A 19,404-nucleotide genomic window follows, 5' to 3' on the forward strand; every position below is an offset into this window, starting at 1 on the left:
AATTATATGAAATAAAATTAGTTCAGAATGAAAAGCTAAAAAACCTATGTAGGAACTAGACAGCTAGATAGATGAACCATTTGGGGTTTTAAACAGTAACAATGGAAAACTGTATGTTCAGGGATCCTTTCTATAGTTGGCTACTAGAGAAGTTTCTCTGAACCTTTAGAACATTATAAAAACCACAACAACCCAAAAGTCACAATGGAGAAATCTCAAAGGGTCAGGTCCGCGGGGCCCCCTGAGGAGGTGACAGAATATCTTTCAGAGGTTCCCACCTGAGTGCGGGGAAGCTGAGCATTTAGCCATCGCCTCTTGTCCCCCACGGAGATCAAGGGGGAAATTCAGTCTCCCTGATCCCAGCTGTCCCATGTTCCAGCGGGGCACTTCTCCACCCTTACCTCCCCCGCAGTGAGAAAGACCCGGGGCAGGACGTGGACTCGGCCACACAGGGAGACACCAGCACATTTTGAAACACATCAGAGGTGTTAAGGGCTGTCACGCCAGCTCTCCGGGCCTCAGCAGAAAGAGATGGAAATCTCAGCCTGCAGAGTCACTGTGAAAGGCAGAAATGACCCACCAGCAAGGAGTCGCTCTCGGCCACCAACCCCATGAACTTGGAAGAGGCCCCGGAGTCTTCCATGAGACCCCCCTGACTGCAGCCTCGTGAGACCCCGAGCCGAGGACCTAGCCACGCTGTGCCCGGACTCCTGTCCCCAAGAAATTGTGGGATAACAAATGGGTCTGGTTTTCAGCCTCTAAGTTTGTGCTCATTTGTTATAAGACAGCAGAAATGAAGACAACCACCTCACAGGAATGTGACTGGTCCTTCAAAACTTAAAACCAGGCCCAAGTAGCCACTGAAGTTAAACATACACCTACCCTGTGATTCCACAATTTCAGGAAAAATGAGTATGGCCACTAGAAGCCATGGATAAGGATGGGTGAAGCATCACACCTGTCAGAACGGCGAGGGTCAGAAAGATGAGAGACAACAGTGTTGGCGAACGTGTGGAGAAAAGGGAGCCTTGTGCACTGTTGGGGCGAACGCCAATGGGTGCAGCCACCATGGAAAACAGTATGGAGGTTCCTCCAAAAATTAAAAATAGAACTACCATGGGAGCCAGCAATCCCACTTCTGGGTATATATTTGAAGGAAAGGAAATGGCCTTGAAGAGACATCTTCAAGAACATGCCCGCATGTTCACGGCAGCATTATTCACAATCTCCAAGACATGGAAACAACTCGAGTGTCCATCTACAGATAAATGGATGAAGCAAATGTGGTATGCATATATACCCACAATGGAATATTACCCAGCCATAAAAAAGAAGGAAATCCTGCTATTTATGGTAACATGGATGAATGGCTCTTGAGGGCATTTTGCCAAGTAAAATAAGCCAGACAAAGACATATACTGTACGATCTCACTTACGTGTGGAATTTAAATAAATCCAAGCTCATAGAAACAGAGAGTAGAATGGTGGTTGCCAGGGGCTGGGGGGTGGGGAAATGGGGAGATGTTGGTCAAGGAGGACAAACTTCCAGTTATAAAATGGTTTAAGTTCGGGCGCCTGGGTGGCTCAGATGGTTAAGCGTCTGCCTTCGGCTCAGGTCATGATCCCAGGGTCCTGGGATCAAGTCCCACATTGGGCTCCCTGCTTCTTGGGAGCCTGCTTCTCCCTCTGCCTCTCTCTCTCTGTCTCTCATGAATAAATAAATAAAATCTTTAAAAAAAAAATGGCTTAAGTTCTGGGGATGTAACGTACAGCATGATGACTATAGTTAACAGTAGTACTCAACTGTATACTTGAAAGTTGCCAAGAGAGTAAATCTTAAATGTTCTCACCACACATACACAAAAATTGTGATTATGTGAGGTGATGGATACGGAGGTGTTAACTAAACTTATTGTGGCAATCAGTTTGCAATCGATACTTACACCACGTTGTGTATCAGTTGTATCTCAATAAAACTGAGAGGAAAAAAGAAAGCTAAAAAAAAGAAGAATGTGCAATGCAGTGTTCTTCTTTTTTCTCTTTTAAAAGTTGCAGCAACGGGCGCCTGGCTGGCTCAGTCGTTGGGCGTCTGCCTTTGGCTCAGGTCATGATCCCAGGGTCCTGGGATCGAGCCCCGCATCGGGCTCCCTGCTCCGCGGGAAGCCTGCTTCTCCCTCTCCCACTCCCCCTGCTTGTGTTCCCTCTCTCGCTGTGTCTCTCTCTGTCAAATAAATAAATAAAAGCTTAAAAATAAAAGATTTTACAAATAAAATGTGCTCAAACAGGTAGTTTCTCTCAATTCCCTCCTGTATTCACAAAATGTTTAAGAAGTCTATTATTTTCCAGGCTACATTAAATGGAGCCCTTCCCCATGACTGATGTAAAGTTTTCTAAGAGAAAAATGACCTTTGTGTTGGTAAAAACATACGATTTTTATGACAGGAGAAGCAAATATTTTGCACAATGAAGCATGTAGCGCCTGGGATACTCTTTTAGGCGCCCCCCGCCGAAATTCTTAGCTCAATAGAAGTGTATTCTTAAGAACTAAAAGCCTTAAGATGTGAATGGCCTCATTCAATCCCCTTAGAGACTGAGAAATTCTTTCCATCATAGCACTCCATCAGCCTTAGGTTGGACATTAATAGTGATGACATTCAGTTCTTCACAAGGTACCCATTCCTCTGTGGATCCCTTCTATTTACTGGTAACTCTTTCCTTCTCTAGATACCAACTGGACTCAGAGCTTTCACCGACTGCTCTAGGCCCTGCTATCAAGAACCAGGCAGAACACTCTCAGTCCCTATTGTAGACAACGAGGATCCCCTCCCAGGATCTTGAACTTACCACAGCTCTCCTCTGTGTGGCACAACCAGATTTTATGGTTCTGGTGGAAGTGGGGCTCTCTTTTCCCCAGAACTCAGTTCTTTGGGAGCTGACTACATCCTCAGAACACCACCTTCTCCCAAAACTGCTCTTAAGAATCAGCTGCAGTAAGGGGTGGGGGTGGGAGAGTGGGTGGGGCATTTGTGTCAAAATCCCAGAGGAAATACAAAGCCTTAATTCCAATTATGAGACAAAATGTTACCTCTTATTAAGGAACTATCAAGCTTCAACAGGCACAAGAATATGGCTTATTTTTGTAGGGATGATGATGGAGAAGGAGAGGAGATTGACAATTTGGGCAGAATGAGCCTTCCTAATTTTTCTGAAATCATGGTTTTTATATAGACCCATTATCTATGAGGTGGTCTTCCTGCTCCCCTAGCTTGGCATCGAGCCCTTTAGAGACAACTTGGGTGTATGGAGAATGCAGCCTGCCAAGCAGGATCCACCTGGGGCGCCCCGAGTCGGGCTCCCTGCTCAGCGGGGAGATAGATAACGAATATTGCTGAGGACCTACTGAGTGCCAGGTTTCCAGCCCCATGCTGGTAAAATAGTACTAAACCCTATGCACAAAAGTTGTGGGCGTGTTTCTTTCTTTCTTGGGACTTTTCCAAAATGAAAATGACTTCACTGTTGTTTATGAAAATACATATCATATAGAAAATTCAAAAAGTACAAAGAAGGAAAAAAAAAGTGGTTACTTTTCTTAGCATTCTGAAAAAATGGAGGTAAGAACAACCACCTCACAATGAGAGACCACATGTGAAAATGTCTAGAACATAGTAGGTCCTCAAAAGCAGGGGTGGAGGTCCTCAAAAGCAGGGGTGGGTAGCTCAGTTGGTTGAGCCGCCAACTCCTGATTTCGGCTCAGGTCATGATCTCCGGGACATGAGATTGAGCCCCACATCAGGCTCCACGCTCAGTGGGGAGTCTGCTTGAGATTCTCTCTCTCTCCCTCTCCCACTGCCCCCTCCCCCTGCTCGCTGTCTCTCTCTCTCTCTCTCTAAAACAAATAAATAAATGTTTAAAAGAAAAAGGCAGGGGTGGAGTTATGTTACAGGAAATGGAGTTTAAGCTGTAGTCGCATGAGCGCCTTTCAAGGCCCCTAGAGATTTGTTCCCTCGGTCATCAATTTTTGTGAAAATTGTGAAAGTGATTTATTTTTGTATTTATATTTTGTATTTTTGTATTCTTTTTTCAAGTGCCACAAAATCTGGAAGGTCTCCTGCTAAAAAACATTGTAGTTACTTTCCTCGCCTTGATCAATAGCGGAAGCACGTTTTCCATCCACCAGGAAGGAAAGGCCTGTGGGAGCATCTGAGGCCACCATGACTTGGCACCATTGCTCAGCCCCAGCAGTATAGCTCATTTTACCTTTCCCTTGAGGATTAGAGACTCGTGCAGCTCCATCTTCATTAGTGAAGACCACTCATTCATTCTTCAGAGCCATCAAAATGGCTGGCACCTTCCTGGGACGCAGAACGTTGCGTGGGCAGCCTGCTAAGCTGTGTGCTTCCTAAATTTAAGAAGAAAGTGTTCCCTACCTTCTCCCTTGCCTGCAGACAACAATTGAAAACAGCCTCAGCTGTCAGCAAGTTGAATAAACAAAGTAAGGGATTATTTCTGCCTTTTTACCACCTGTGTGACTAACCTCTGAAACCAACAACTCTTATTACTAAATTTTATTTTGGAGGAAGCTGAGGAAAAATGATTGCATTTTATGTGCGTAAAAACAATCTCAGCTTGTTTTGTTAGCTTCAAAAGATTGTTTTGGTCATTAAGGACCCATGAGAGGAGAGAGTCTGACTGCACAGCTAATTATCTTCCCCCTGGCTGCCTCTGTGGCTCAAGCCTGGCAGTAATGAGGCCTAGGTCTTGGGTTCGGGCCCCAAGTGCACAAGTTAACTTTGCTCCTAACACAATCACAAAATGCCTCTTGACTTCGGTCCTCTTAAAAATGCATGTCGCTCGTCCAAGAGGGCCTGAGAGAGACAGTATTCTTATCACACAATTGGAAAAACACTGTCAAAGTACACAACTCACTGATCTTGGGGTTTCTGTGCCTTCTTAGGGATGAAGAAGAGACTTAGAGGACTCTTAAGGAACTGACGGAAGAATAAGAACGCAGAGTAAGTATTGTAGGTTGAATGTAGGTCTTCTTTCAGCTTTAGTTAGAAGAGCAATATATGTCCATTAAAAATAAAGAATTAGTGATATCAGTGCTTGGATCTATTTCTGTAGGAATTTCTGGAGACAACAAAGCAAGATGTAGAAGGAATATATAGTATAGTATAATCCCATTTTATAAGATAACTAAAACCCTTGTATACATCTATGTATATATGCATGAATGTCTTATCATTTCTAGAGAAACACAGTGTTAACATTAGTTACTCTGGGGAGGACACTGATAGGAAGATGTAGGGAGGAGGGGAAGAAGAGAAGCCAAGCCAAAACAGAAACACAGACTACACCAAAAAACACAACCAACCAACTGAACAAAAAAAACAAAGAAAAAGAATGTGTATATGTATCAGTCTGGGTTCTTTCGAGAAACAGTATATATACATATAAACATATGTACATGTATAATAGGATGTATATATACATACATACATATATATATACATGTGTATATTCATATATTAAACAGTATAAGTATATATATATATAGAGAGAGAGAGGGGGAGAGATTATGGGAGTTGACTCAGGATTATGGAGTTCGAGGCCACCATCTGTCATATGCACGCTAGAGAATCAAAGAGCTGGTGGTGGGGGACGCCTGGGTGGCTCAGTCGGTTAAGCATCTAATTCTTGGTTTTGGCTCAGGTCGTGATCTCAGGGTTGTGAGATTGAGCCCTGTGTCAGCCTTCATGCTCAGTGCAGTCTGCTTAAAAACCTCTCTCCCTCTCTCTCTGCCCCTTCCCCTTTCGTGCATGCTCGCTCTCTCCCAAATAAATAAATAAATCTTAAAAAAGAAGAAGAAGAAGAAGAAGAGGTGGTGGTTTAATTCAGTACAAGTCCAAAGGTCTGAGAACCAGGAGAGCCAACGTTGGACTACAGGAAAGGGTGGGCATCCCAGCTCAGGCAGAGAGCAAATTCGCCCTTCTTTTGCCTTTTTGTTCTATTCAGGCCCTCAGTGAAGGGAATGATGCCTGCCTGCATTGGTGAGGGCTGATCTTTTTTACTCAGTCTACCAATTCAAATGTTTATCACTCCCAGAGACACCTTCCCAAGGCACACCCAGAAATCATTTTCTTTCTTTTTTTTTTTTAAAGATTTTATTTATTTATTTGAGAGCGAGAATGAGAGAGAGAGAGAGAGCATGAGAGGGGGAGGGTCAGAGGGAGAAGCCGACCCCGCCGAGCAGGGAGCCCGATGTGGGACTCGATCCCAGGACTCCAGGATCATGACCCGAGCCGAAGGCAGTCGCTTAACCAACTGAGCCACCCAGGCGCCCCCAGAAATCATTTTCTACCTGCGGTTTGGGCGTCCCGAGCCCAGGCAAACTGACACACACAATTAACCATCACAGTATAGCATGATGACATTTATGCATTTCAAGCACTTTGGTGTAATGGTATGTATTGTGTATGAGAACTTGAAAAATTGGATTCAAGTAAAATTCCCATAACATAAAATTAGACATTCTAAAGTGAAAAGTTCATCGGCGTTTGGTATATTCACGACATTGTGCGACCACACTTCTATCTAGTTCCCAAACATTTCCATTACTCCAAAATAAAACTCTGTACCCATTAAGCAGTGTCTTCCTATTCCTGCCTCCCCCCAGCTGCTAGCAACCACCAATCTGCATTCTGTCTCTATGGCTTTACCTATTTTAGACATTGCATAGAAATGGACTTCTGTGTCTGGCTTCGTTCGGTCAGCATGTTTTTGAAATTCATTCATGTTGTAGCATGTATCAATACTTTGTTCCTTTCCATGGCTAAGTAATATTCCATTATTTAGGGGTATGAATTATTAGGGTATGAATATACACCAATTGATTTATCCATTCATTCACTGATGGACATTTGGGATGTTTCCACCTTTTGGCAGTGAAAAAGTGCTGCTTTGAACATGTATGTACCTGTATTTGTTTGAGTACTTGCTTTCAATTCTTTGGGGTACATACTTAGGAGTGGAATTGCTGGATCATATGGTAATTTTTTTTTTTTTTTAGTTTTAGTTTAATTTTGTTTTATTTAAATTCAATTAATTAACATATAATGTGTTATTGGTTTCAGAGGTAGAGGTCAGTGTATGTGCTGCCGAAGCGAGCACAGAGGTAGAGGTCAGTGATTCATCAGTCTTATACAATACCCGGTGCTCATTACATTACGTGCCCTCCTTAATGTCCAGGACCCAGTACCCCATCCGCCCACCCCCCTCCCCTCCAGCAACCCTCAGTTTGTTTCCTATGATTAAGAGTCTTATGGTTTGTCTTCCTCTCCAATTTCATCTTGTTTTATTTTTTCCTCTCTTCCAATCATATGGCAATTCTATGTTTAATTTTTAAGGAACTACCCAACTGTTTTCCACAGTGGTTGAACCATTTTGCTTTCCCACCAGGAATATAGGATGGCTCAACAGGATTTTTTTAATTAAAAAAAAAAAGGAAAGGCACAAGAGAGGTCATAAATTCTCAGAACTCATTAAGGGCAGTATTCACAGGGGGCACAGAAATATCAGCGGGATGAAAACTACCTTTGGCCTTGGGCCAATTCCTTACTTACATGGAGCCTCAGTTTCCTCATTGGTGAAACACAGAGACCATGGCATCACAGAATACTTGGGTATTAAATGAAAACAACATGAGAAAGCATCCTTGCTGGCACAGTGTAGACAAGAGTTAGCTGAATCTCGGGCGCCTGGGTGGCTCAGTTGGTTAAGTGACTGCCTTCAGCTCAGGTCATGATCCTGGAGTCCCGGGATCGAGTCCCGCATCGGGCTCCCTGCTCAGCAGGGAGTCTGCTTCGTCCTCTGACCCTATCCCCTCTCATGTGTTCTCTCTCACTCATTCTCTCTCTCAAATAAATAAATAAAATCTTTAAAAAAAAAAAAAGAGTTAGCTGAATCTCAACGTCCTTTATGAACAGGAGCATTCAATGTAGCTGAAAAGATAGCGGAAACCATGATGGACATACAAGTGATGATTCCCCCCAAAAGGGAGAGTTTCCAAAGAACACGTGTCTCTGTAAAGTATAATTTCAACAAGAAGAGGGCTCCCGTGGTGGGGGCAGGATGCCACACGGTGGTAAAAAGCACAGCCTTTGAAAGCAGACAGTCCTAGGTCTTCAAACTAACTTTGCTTCGAGGAAGTCAGAATTCCTTCCATTGCAAGTGACAAGAACCCAACTCAAACAGCCCATGCAAACAAAAGGAGACTTGCTGACGATGGCAAAGCTTCCCGAACGGGGTGTTGTGCATGGGTTATAGGTGGGCGGTGGTACTCTTCCCCTCAGCCCTGGGGAGATAGTGGGGTCTTCCAGGGCTGACGCCTTGACATAAGAACATGTGAAACTGGTCACTCTGCTTTCTCACTACACACCTGCTATCTCATGTGACCAGTGACCCTCGTGGGCTCCTATCCTCACAGCCCAGGGCTGGAGAAGAAAGGAGGCTCACTCTCCCAGGCCACAGGTAGAAAAATTCCAGGGATAGTCTGATTAGCCAGGTTTGCAGCATGTGTTCATGTTTCCCACCAATTCCCATGACCAAGAGACTGGTATATCAACCAGCCCCGCGTGGGTCAGATGTTCTATCCCTTGTAGCCAATGGCAGCTCCCATATCTAGGGAGGGAGGGAGAAAGAATGTCTCCTCAAAAGGAGATAGACACACAAATTTTAATGAGATCTAATTTATTAAAAATTTTTTTTATGGTTTGCGCTTTTGGTATCATGTCTAAGAACTGTTTGCCTAGCTCTAGGATCCAAAGATTTTTTTTTCCCTAAGTTTTCTTCTGCAATTATTAGAGCTTTACATTTTGCATTTAAATTCATGATCCATTTTTGAATTAATTTTTGTATTCAGTGTGAATTTTAGGTTGAACTTCATTTTTTGGTCTCTGGATGTCCAATTTTCCAGCATTGTTTGTTGAAAACACTGTCCTTCCTCCATTGAATTGATTTGTACCTTTCCTTTTTTGTTGTTTTTTTTGGGGTTTTTTTTGTACCTTTCCTAAGAATTCATTGGACATATTGCATTGATCTATTTTTGGGTTCTCTTTTCTCTTCCATCGATCTATGTGTCTCTTCCTCTTCCAGTATTATGCAGTCTTGGTTACTAAGACTATATAGTAAGTCTTAACATCAGGTAGAGTATTTCCTCCCACTGAATTCTACTTTTTCAAAGTGATGTTGGCTATTCTAGCTCTTCTGTCATTCCATATAAATTTTAGAATTGGATTGTCTATATCTGCAAAAAAAATCTTGCTCAGATTTTTGTAAGAACTATGTTGAATCTATAGATCATTTTGGGGGGGAATTGATATCTTTCCTAAACTGAGTCTTCCAATTCATTAGTACCTAATACCTCTCCATTTATTTAGATCTTCTTGCATTTATTTCGACCACGTGATGTGATTCTCAGCATACAGATCCTATCCTGTTTTGCGCTGCAAACGACCCTGTTAAGAGGGTGAAAGATAAGCTCTTGGCTGGGAAAAGTATTTGCAAATCACATGTCTCACGAAGATCTCACACCTGCGATATATGAAGAGCTCTCAAAACTTGAGAGTAAAAGAAATCAAATTAACAATCTAATTGTAAAATAGGCAAAACATATAAATGGATGTTTCACCAAATAGGAGTATGAATGGCAAATAAGCACATGAAAAAAGATGTTCAATGCCATTAGCCACGTCATAGTTTAGTACCCAAGCTTTGATCATGCACAGACATTAATAAATTGAGCGTTCATGTTGACGGCTTAGTGTGGGAGAATTAGATGCATTCATATTGGCCACTGATGACAAAGGGAAGAATCGAACAAATCCAGTACTATGTCAAAATGGTGTGTTTTTACCACATAGAAATGCTACTATTGTTTTCTCTAGAGCCATATGCCAAATTTATAACAATGTAAAGGGTATTCACCATATGGTACGTATATTCCTTTTCAAAAATGTGTTAAGTACATAGTGCTAGCTTAACCTGTATTTTAGGGTAGCAGATGTTAGTTTTCATATTTTCTAATATTTGTCCTCAATGATCCACTTAATGCTACTATGCTGTTATTTTGATTGTAAAACTCTCATGGTTTCTCCAACTTCTTACTTATTTGTTTAACCGTATTGTACCAGGCCATAATTCTGATGGGAATGGGCAGAACCTGTGATTTAAGCATTACTTTAAAGGGCACCTGGTTGGCTCAGTCAGTTAAGCATCTGCTTTCAGCTCAGGTTGTGGTCCTGTGGTCCAGGGTCCCAGGGTCCTGAGTCCACATCGGGCTTCCTGCTCAGCAGGGAGTCTGCTTTCCCTCTCCCCCGGCCCCTCCCCCACTGCTCGTGCTGTCTCTCTCTCTCTCTCTCAAATAAATAAAATCTTAAAAAAAAAACACATTGCTGGGGTGCCTGGGTGGCTCAGTCGTTGAGCGTCTGCCTTCAGCTCAAGTCATGGTCCCAGGGTCCTGGGGTCGAGCCCCGCATCGGGCTTCCTCTCCCACTAGCCCTGCTTGTGTTCCTGTTCTTGCTGTGTCTCTCTGTGTCAAATGAATAAATAAAATCTTTAAAAAAAACAAAACAAAACACATTGCTTTAAAGAATAATGCTAGTACATTTTCCAAATCCCCCCACTTAATAAAGAGTGTATGCGCAGGCGCCTGGGTGGCTCAGTTGGTTAAGCCACTGCCTTTGGCTCAGGTCATGATCCTCAAGTCCCAGGATCGAGGCCCACATCGGGGGTCCCTGCTCAGCAGGGAGTCTGCTTCTCCCTCTGACCCTCTTCCCTCTCGTGCTATCTCTCATTCTCTCTCAAATAAATAAAATCTTTAAAAAAAAAAAGAGTATGCGCAATTCAAATGCAATGAATTATTTGCCATATATTTATTGAAGGTCAAATAATTAGTTGGCATTTATCATGCACTGACTATATGGAAAGGGTTTTTAAGAAATCCTCCACTGTGGAAAATTTTCAAAATAACTTTACATAAGGAGCAGCTCAGGCCTCAAGCTTTACCAAGTTTATGCTATTAATCAGATTATTCGTCCCAACAGTGAAGGAGGATCAGAAAAAAGGATACAATCGAAACACACTGACAATTAACTCAGGAGAGGATTATTCCACTTGAGAATCATCTGCTATCCTTTTTGCCCCACGGGCTCTAATTATTCACCATAGCCTGTATTTCTTGCCTATTTATGCTCTGAAAGTTGGCCATGGAAGGATGAAAGTAGAATTCTGACCAGGAACAGGAAATGGCAGCCACCTTGTACACATGATGACTGAAGAAAAGGCCTCGTGTTCAGGTATTTCAAATACAATTGGTATATTCTTTTTTTTTCAAAGATTTTATTCATTTATTTTATTTTAGAGAGAGAGAGAAAGGAAGAACGAGGGAGCAGGAGGGGAGAGGGGCAGAAGCAGAGGGAGAAATGGGCTTCCCACTAAGCAAGGAGCCCAACACGGGGCTTGATCCCAGGACCCTGAGATCACAACCTGAGCTCAAGGCAGACGCTTCACCGACTGAGCCACCCAGGCGCCCCTAGAATTGGTAATTTCTTTAGAAACAGCTTCAAATATGTTAGTATTTCTTCCCCAAAATGATGCAACTCAGAAGTCATTGTTCTTTACCTTTTGAAGTCATGATGTTCCTCTGCTGCCCCCTCAAGGTTCTCAGATTTTTCTCTAGAAAGACAAGTTTTTAAATAACCCAAAACACCACACAAAATAGAATATGAAAATCACCCGTAAGCTGCTCATAAGACAAACTGATAGTCTCAATTATTAAAAAACAGTAATACTATCTTCCACATACTTATTTTGTGGGGTGGCTATTTACTTCCTACTAGCATCTTTCAGGATGATGAATCTTTAAGATATATAATTAAAAGATATATTTTGCATACATTTTAAGGTAAAAGAGCAAAACCTTTTTTCAGAATCTAATATTCTTAGGTTTTAGGATACCCACAGTATGAATGAGTCACAAATTCCCTCCTGATTATTGTTTCACTGTGTCTACCATCAACCTATCAAGTCCGTTTTTGTTCTGAGATAAAAGAATTTTCCAGAATTGTACTAGGCATGAAGGGCCTGGGGGCGGGCAGGGCCCACTGTGCACCTATGACTTCCCAGCCCCCTGCACTCCTGACCTCACTTAGCTCTCACTGCAAGCCTGCCATTTCCCAGTAAGCAAACTGGGCATCCACAAGTCAAGTACGTTTTCCAAATCCCCCACTTAATAAACAGTGTATGTGCAATTCAGATGCCTTCAAAGTGCCCGCACTTTCCCACACGGCACGCTAGTCCTACGAGAAAACACGCATTCGTTCCCTCTTTCACTTAGGCTCCTGCTTTCCATTCACCCCTCCATTTAAGCAGTTCATGGAGCACCTGCCCTTCCTGGGCCGTGAAGGTAAGAGTTGAAATCCCTCCGGTTTGGAAGGCAGATCTAATGCCCGGACCCCCAGGCGCAGATGCTGCACAACAATGTGAATGCACTTCACACTACTCGACTGCACCCTTAAAAATGGCGAAGACGGTACCTTGTACCTTATGTGTATTTACCACAATTTAAAAAATTCAATTAGAAAAAAATGAGACAAGGAGCAAATAAAAAATCGGTTATGTAGAGATGTTGGAAGGCTGAAGCAGGAAGAAAGGGGATACTTAAATGCGCTACGTTCAGGAATGAGCCATGATGCGTGGGGTGGAGGTAAGCGGGATGTCACTGCTCTGGGAAGCAGGGAGCAGCGGAGGGCTGGCCAGAACCGGAGCACAGAGGGGCTGGGGCCCGACTCCCGCTGCTCAGGGGCGCTGCCGGGAGCTGAAACGGGAGGATGCCCCTTCTCCTCTCCCTGCCACATCTCCCACCAGGGCCTCCCATCCGTGGGATCCAAACAGAGGCCAGCTGGCCAGGGAGTCCTGCAAATGCACTGGGCAAAGTCCCAGCCCCAGTGTGGGAGAGCAGAGCGAGGTAAGCTTGGAGCCAAGAGACCGCACGTGAGTGACCAGCACAACTGGTGAATTTGCAGCCTGGATGTTCTATCAGGTAATAGGGTAGTAATGGGAAGTTTCCGGACAGTGCGCATACTGTGGTATTTAGGGACATGTCTTTGTTCTTAGGAGATGCGTGCTGAAGTATTAAGGAACAAGGGGTTAGGATTCTGTAACTTTTGCCAAAGAAAAGATCGTTGGTGACACTTGCTAAGGAAGGCAAGGCAGACTGTATTCAGGGAGACCACTGCGATAGGTGTAGGGTCCAGTGCAGTGGGGCTCTGCAGGGTCAAAGATGGGGCTCAACTGTCACCCCAACAAGGACAAGTGGGGATTTCTAGCCCAGGGGCAGGGTGGAGCTCGGCGCATGGGAAACTGGGAAGAGGTGACATCAGGGGTACTGAGGTTCTGGCTGAACTAACCTGGCAGGACCCTTGCTGCCTCACCAGGGGGATGGGGTGGGGCACGGGGAACCCAACTGGACATGGAGGGCGCTCCCCTGACAGCATGATTCTCACCACATTGGACAAGGCAGGGAGGACCACGGAAGCCCAAGAGAGCTCAGAGGAGCCCGATCAGGGCTTGGTCAAGGAGGCAATCTTCGTCTCCCTCAAGGGATTCCGGAGGTAACTTGAAGGTGGCGAATCTGGAGAAAGGCTTTATGGGAGTTCTTTGGTGCTATTTCTTACACTTACCTATGAATTTGAAATTGTTTTGAAATAAAAAATAAAAACCCCCAAACCTGTACAGTTCTTTAGTTTTTGGTTCATGCAACCGAATGTCTGTTGGCCAAGCCATAATCTTGCTGAGTTTTGTTCGTCTAACCTGACAGAATTATCAGTGCATCGCACTTCTCATCACTAAGAACAAAACTTGTTGATCCTGTAGGACTGCACTGCGAACCTTGGTCAAGAAAAAGTATCTCATAGACTAGACTTCAATCATGAGTACCATCTGCATGATTTCTGTTGTACCCTCACAGCAACTGTGCCTCTGTTTACATTATAATTTTAAAAATCGACTCACTGGGGCGCCTGGGTGGCTCAGTCGGTTAAGCGTCTGCCTTTGGCTCAGGTCATGATCCCCGTATCAGCAGGGAGCCTGCTTCTCTCTCTCCCTCTGCCTCCCCCCCCAGCTTGTGCTCTCTCTCTCGCTCACTCTCTCTCTCAAAATAATCTTAAAAAAAAAAAATCAACTTTTTTTTAAAGCACTTTAAAATTTTAAATGGTTACCCCAAATGAAAAACTGGTATCATTTGCTATAAATAGCAGGCAACCACAAAAATAAACACATTAAAAACAGAACTGATATTTTTTAAAAATAAAATGAAATGCTAGTAAAGATAATTATTTTGTGAAAATGCATACTTGAAAATATGTTCCCTAATGAGAGTGAGACTTTCTCTGCTGATTTAGTTATAAAAGGATATTTAGCCTGATGCCACTTGGTTTAAAATGAAAAAAGGTTCTAAATCAATATGATGATTGATCTAGTTTTAACATTTTGATGATAACCGGTACTGAGCATATTAATTTAAAAGGCAAAAGACGTTTAACCTCCATCTTTAATAGAGCTGGTTATTGATAATTCCTAGCCAAAATGATGTAATTTTTATTCCTAAAATCCATTTGGATATTTATCACCCTGGAAGGATAACATACAAATAGATCATTTTCCTTCTGTGGAAGATGTTTAAAAAATCCTTTCAGACAATTTAGTATGTTGGAACTTTAGTATAAATTTATTGCAGGAACACAGACCTTGAGCAGGCCAATTTCAAAGATTTCTTTCATAGCAGAGGTATTTAGAGACCAAAAAATTAGGTTAGAAGGTTGATCACTGTTGGCTTATTAAAAACAAACAAACAGGGCGCCTGGGTGGCTCAGATGGTTAAGCGTCTGCCTTCGGCTCAGGTCATGATCCCAGGGTCCTGGGATCGAGTCCCACATCGGGCTCTCCGCTCAGCGGGGAGCCTGCTTCTCCCTCTGACCCTCTCCCCTCTCATGCTGTTTCTCTCTCGCTCACTCTCTAAAAAATAAATAAAATCTTAAAAAAAAAAACCCAAAACAAACAAACAAAAAACCCCAAATATCTGGTTAGGGTTTAGGCCGGGTTAACTAGGCAGGTGGGTAGTTTCTCAGAACAGTTATATTTTTTTAGAAATACATTAAAAAAACTTTTTTTTGGTACTCTCTACAGCCAGTGTGGAACTCAAACTCAACCCTGAGATGAAGAGTTGCACATTCTACTCACTGAGCCAGCCTGTCCCCCCTCTTAGAACAGTTTTTACCCCAACTCCTGTCCACCAGAAAGACACATAGGCTTTTCATCAGGAATGCTAATTTCCTTCCAGGAGGCGGTTATGAATTACACAGAGCAAGAATGTTCTGTTGGGACCAAGTCTATGAATTTTTCTTTCACAAGGAAAGCTGAGAGGGGCTAGCCAAGGCACGAGAGTGAAGAGAGACTTTTCCCTGAATAATGTTTTATAAATCTTGAATTTTGAACCAGGTAGAGGTGGCCCTTTGTGTAAAAAGTTAATTTAAAAAGAATTAAGACTTGGCAGAATGTGAGCCTCTTCTCAAAAATACGCATATACGAACTGAGGAAGAGAGCGTTCCTTACTTACCCATTGCCATCTGTTGCAGAAAATAGGTCAAGGATCTTTTCATAAATAAAGTACTTCCAGTGAAATGTTCGGATGAGTTCCTGAGAGAAAGGATGAGTTCCTGAGCAGAAAGCTCAGACTATCAGGAGGTTTTCAATCTTGGTTTGGGAATGTTTGACTGACTGGGGGCTGGTCCCCAGGGGCCCGGGCGGAGCAGTCCCAGTGAGGCCACTACCCTGAACCCCCTGGGCACTTCGGTTACATCATTCCACCAAACTGTCACCAGCACTCTCCACCACACATCAGAGGAGGCCTCTGGAGCATCCAAGAGAAACTACTTGGAAATAATGTCATCTATTCCAGTTAGCTCAGATAAAGGCCAGGATGGGATGTTTGCAAAGAAAACAGGCCCAGGCAAGAAACAAATGGTCTGGCACAACAAAGCGGAGCGGGGATGAAGGGACACAGCCCCTGACCTGCAGGTCTAAGCAGTTTTCAAAACAGCAGGAAGCCTGTGGGGCCAGGGCTCCCTCCCAGGAGGGAAGGGAGTTGGGGCTGCTGGGGACTTGGGGAGGCAGGGCTGTGGGGGGCTGTGGACTGGAGTCATGTGGCAGGGTGGAACCAGGCCCCACTGGCCGGCCCCCAGCCTCGCAGGCCTCCAGGAATGACTTCTGGGAACTGGCCTCTGCACTGGGAAAGCAAGCTGTTTTGGGGTGAGTGGAATCCCTGAAGGCCGGTGCGGGGCCTCACACTCACTCTCTGGTGACAGACCTGGAGGCTTCCATCTCAGAAGGTGAGCAAGGGGTGATCTCCATTGCGAATCAGAAAAGGCCCCTTAGTATCTCCAAAGCAATCTTCATTGAGCCTCAGAATCCCTCCTACTGCTATTCAGGAGAGTCACTGCTCTTCAAAGAAACGGTTATAAATTCAATCCATTGTAATGTCTCCACATTAGTGTTCCTATTTTATATTCTCTCTATTCACTTTTAAAAAGATTTTATTTGACAGAGAGAGTACAAAGCAGGGGGAGCAGCAGCAGGAGAGGGAGAAGCAGGCTTCCTGACAAGCAGGGAACCTGATGTGGGACTTGATCCCAGGACCCTGGGATCATGACCTGAGCCGAAGGTAGACGCTTAACCATCTGAGCCACCCAGGCGCTCCTTTACTTACTCTCTTCTTTAAACACCAGCCACAATGTGAACTTCTGGTTATGGCTTATTGATCATTTATAGTGGTAACCTTTTTTCTTTTGAGACCCAATTCAAGAACACTAAAAATTATGTTGCTTTTCTTAAAGTATCTTTTCTGACCCTATAATAATAAACTTGAAATATATTTTTTAAGATTTTTAAAAAATTTATTCAAGGGAGCGTGCGTGAGAGCACAAGCAGGTGGAGGGTCAGAGGGAGAGCGGGGAGTCTCCTCCCCCCTCTCCCTCTGCTTGCTTGTCCTCTCTCACTGGCACTAATGAAATCTTTAAAAATTTTTTTTGTGTTATGCATAAAAACCATACATATTGCACTGCTTCTGGATTCATTTTTTATAAAGTTAAAAATTGAGCTATAATTTATCTTCACAGTGTTCTATTCAAATAAATAGAATATGTAGAACAAGGTCAAATATTATCAATGGCTGTCAGGATTATAGAGCTGTATAAGTAAAAAAAAATGTGGGGGGTGGGCAGTCTAGTCCAGGATGGTCTTAGAGTTACCCCTGCCCCTGTGCTTCAGAAGTTCAAGTGTTGGAAATAAAAAGCTGAGCCTACTCCTTGCAGGTAATTCACTCTCTTCTTCAACAGTGGTACTCATAACGTTTGCAGTGAAGGAAATGAAAGATGGCGCAGATTTTGGCCATCACTCCTTTGAGGCAAAGAGGGATATGAGGTGGCAAAGTGATTTCTATGGAACAAGATGAGAGCCAAAAAATTGATACGACATTCATAGGCAGAATGAAGCCATACTAAAACATTTAGCTAGCCCCTTAGTCTCTCAAACTGCTTAAAATTCCAAATAGGCAATCATTCAAGATTAGATCATAAAACTGTAATGCTCACACCACTATAAATATGCACCCCCCCTTATTTATTATGAGACCAGGTGCATCAAGAATGTTTATTTGCTTATGTATTTAGTGATGGTTCTGTTAGTCAAACTACAACTCCAGAGTCATGATAAAGTTGCCTTCCCATTACAGAAGTGTCAAATTAGCTTTAAGACAATTTACTTTTCTTTAAATTTACAGCATTAAAAAAATACTCCAAATGAGTTCTGCTACAAATTTCTAACACTTGTGCACGTAACTTAATCCTTTGTTACAAAATACCCAGAAAATGTAAGAGCCACACACATTATATCCTCCCAGAAATAGCTTGGATTCATAAATATATCATCACTGGCTGACACACAAGGCCACTAGGCAACTAAATTTGGTACAAAAGGAAAAAACATGAATTTTCATCTTGTGTAGACAAAATGAGGTATTAAAAATGTTTCCCCAGATAATCCAAAGAATTGTTAGTTCAGGAACATATTACAATGAGCTATGAGTCCTGGACTTCAGGATCACGTCACATTAACAGCCTTTAATACCAACATTCCCCGATGAATTTGATTCAATTTCAATGACATGTCTCTCTCTCTACGTCTATCCAGAGGATGGATTTGCACCCCTTTACTTCCTTCAGGGATCTTACCGACTCTTCACTTGTCCATTAATGTTTAAACCAGAAGCTACGAAGAGTCGTACCTGAAAGTGCTTAGAACAAAGCTCCGTAGACACTAGATTCTCCAAAAACATGCAGCCATCCTCCGACCACACGTCCATCTCATTTGTAACATGTTTTCTTTCAAGTGTAAGTGATAATTTAAATTAAAAACAAAAGCGAAATCTGCAGTTGGCATCAGTACACAAACCGGCTTTTCAAACTCTATTCTACGTAAGAAAGCACAAAGGAGTTGTCTTGACACGTTTTACTCCAACAGGAACACAGGCTATAAAGGAGCTCCAAACACTGCCCCCCTCACATCACAAAACAGTCCCCACGTCGGTACCCACTGAAAACAATTGCCTTGTGCTGGTGAAGTCATTCAGTGCTGTTCTGCCAGAGACTGAAGCTGCTGGGCTAACAATGTTGTGCTTAAAGTGGAAAATATATTTGAAGGCTATCTGCTACCAACTGAACCATCTTAAGATAATTCATTCTTTCTATTCCATTTCAGATTTAATTTTAATAAAGTAATGCAAATCACTTAAAGAAAAAATCTTTAATTTTAAATTCTGATCTATGCATAAAATTCATTTTTTTTATCACGGTTAAATTTAGTACAAACTATAAAAATGTTAACACTGAAGCTTCAACAGAAATCTATTAAGATCCCTTAGAAAAATTATGTAAAGAAACAACAGCAAGTCATTTACTGGTATGAGGTTAACACACAAAGGAAAAAAATTCACACATTTTACTGAATTTACCAGTAAATAATTTTAGGCAGAATATTTATCATAAAATTAAAAGTTTGAAAGTTATGTGTGGCTCCGTGTCAATTACAATTTGCAGTGAAAATTCTAAGCCAAATCTTTTTTTATCTACCAGAACAATCCTAATTTAAAAAAACTATTGGTTGAAATTTGCAAACCTTAAAAGGATACCAGTTGTGAAGGACTAGGTATATAACTTAGCTTAAATTAAAGTGGAAGATGGTAAAAACTAGATGCTTTTAATGTTCAAACTGCACAAGGAAAATATTAGGGGA

The sequence above is a fragment of the Neomonachus schauinslandi genome, chromosome 3 (assembly GCF_002201575.2).
Source record: "Neomonachus schauinslandi chromosome 3, ASM220157v2, whole genome shotgun sequence".
In the NCBI taxonomy this organism is placed as follows: Eukaryota; Metazoa; Chordata; class Mammalia; order Carnivora; family Phocidae; genus Neomonachus; species Neomonachus schauinslandi.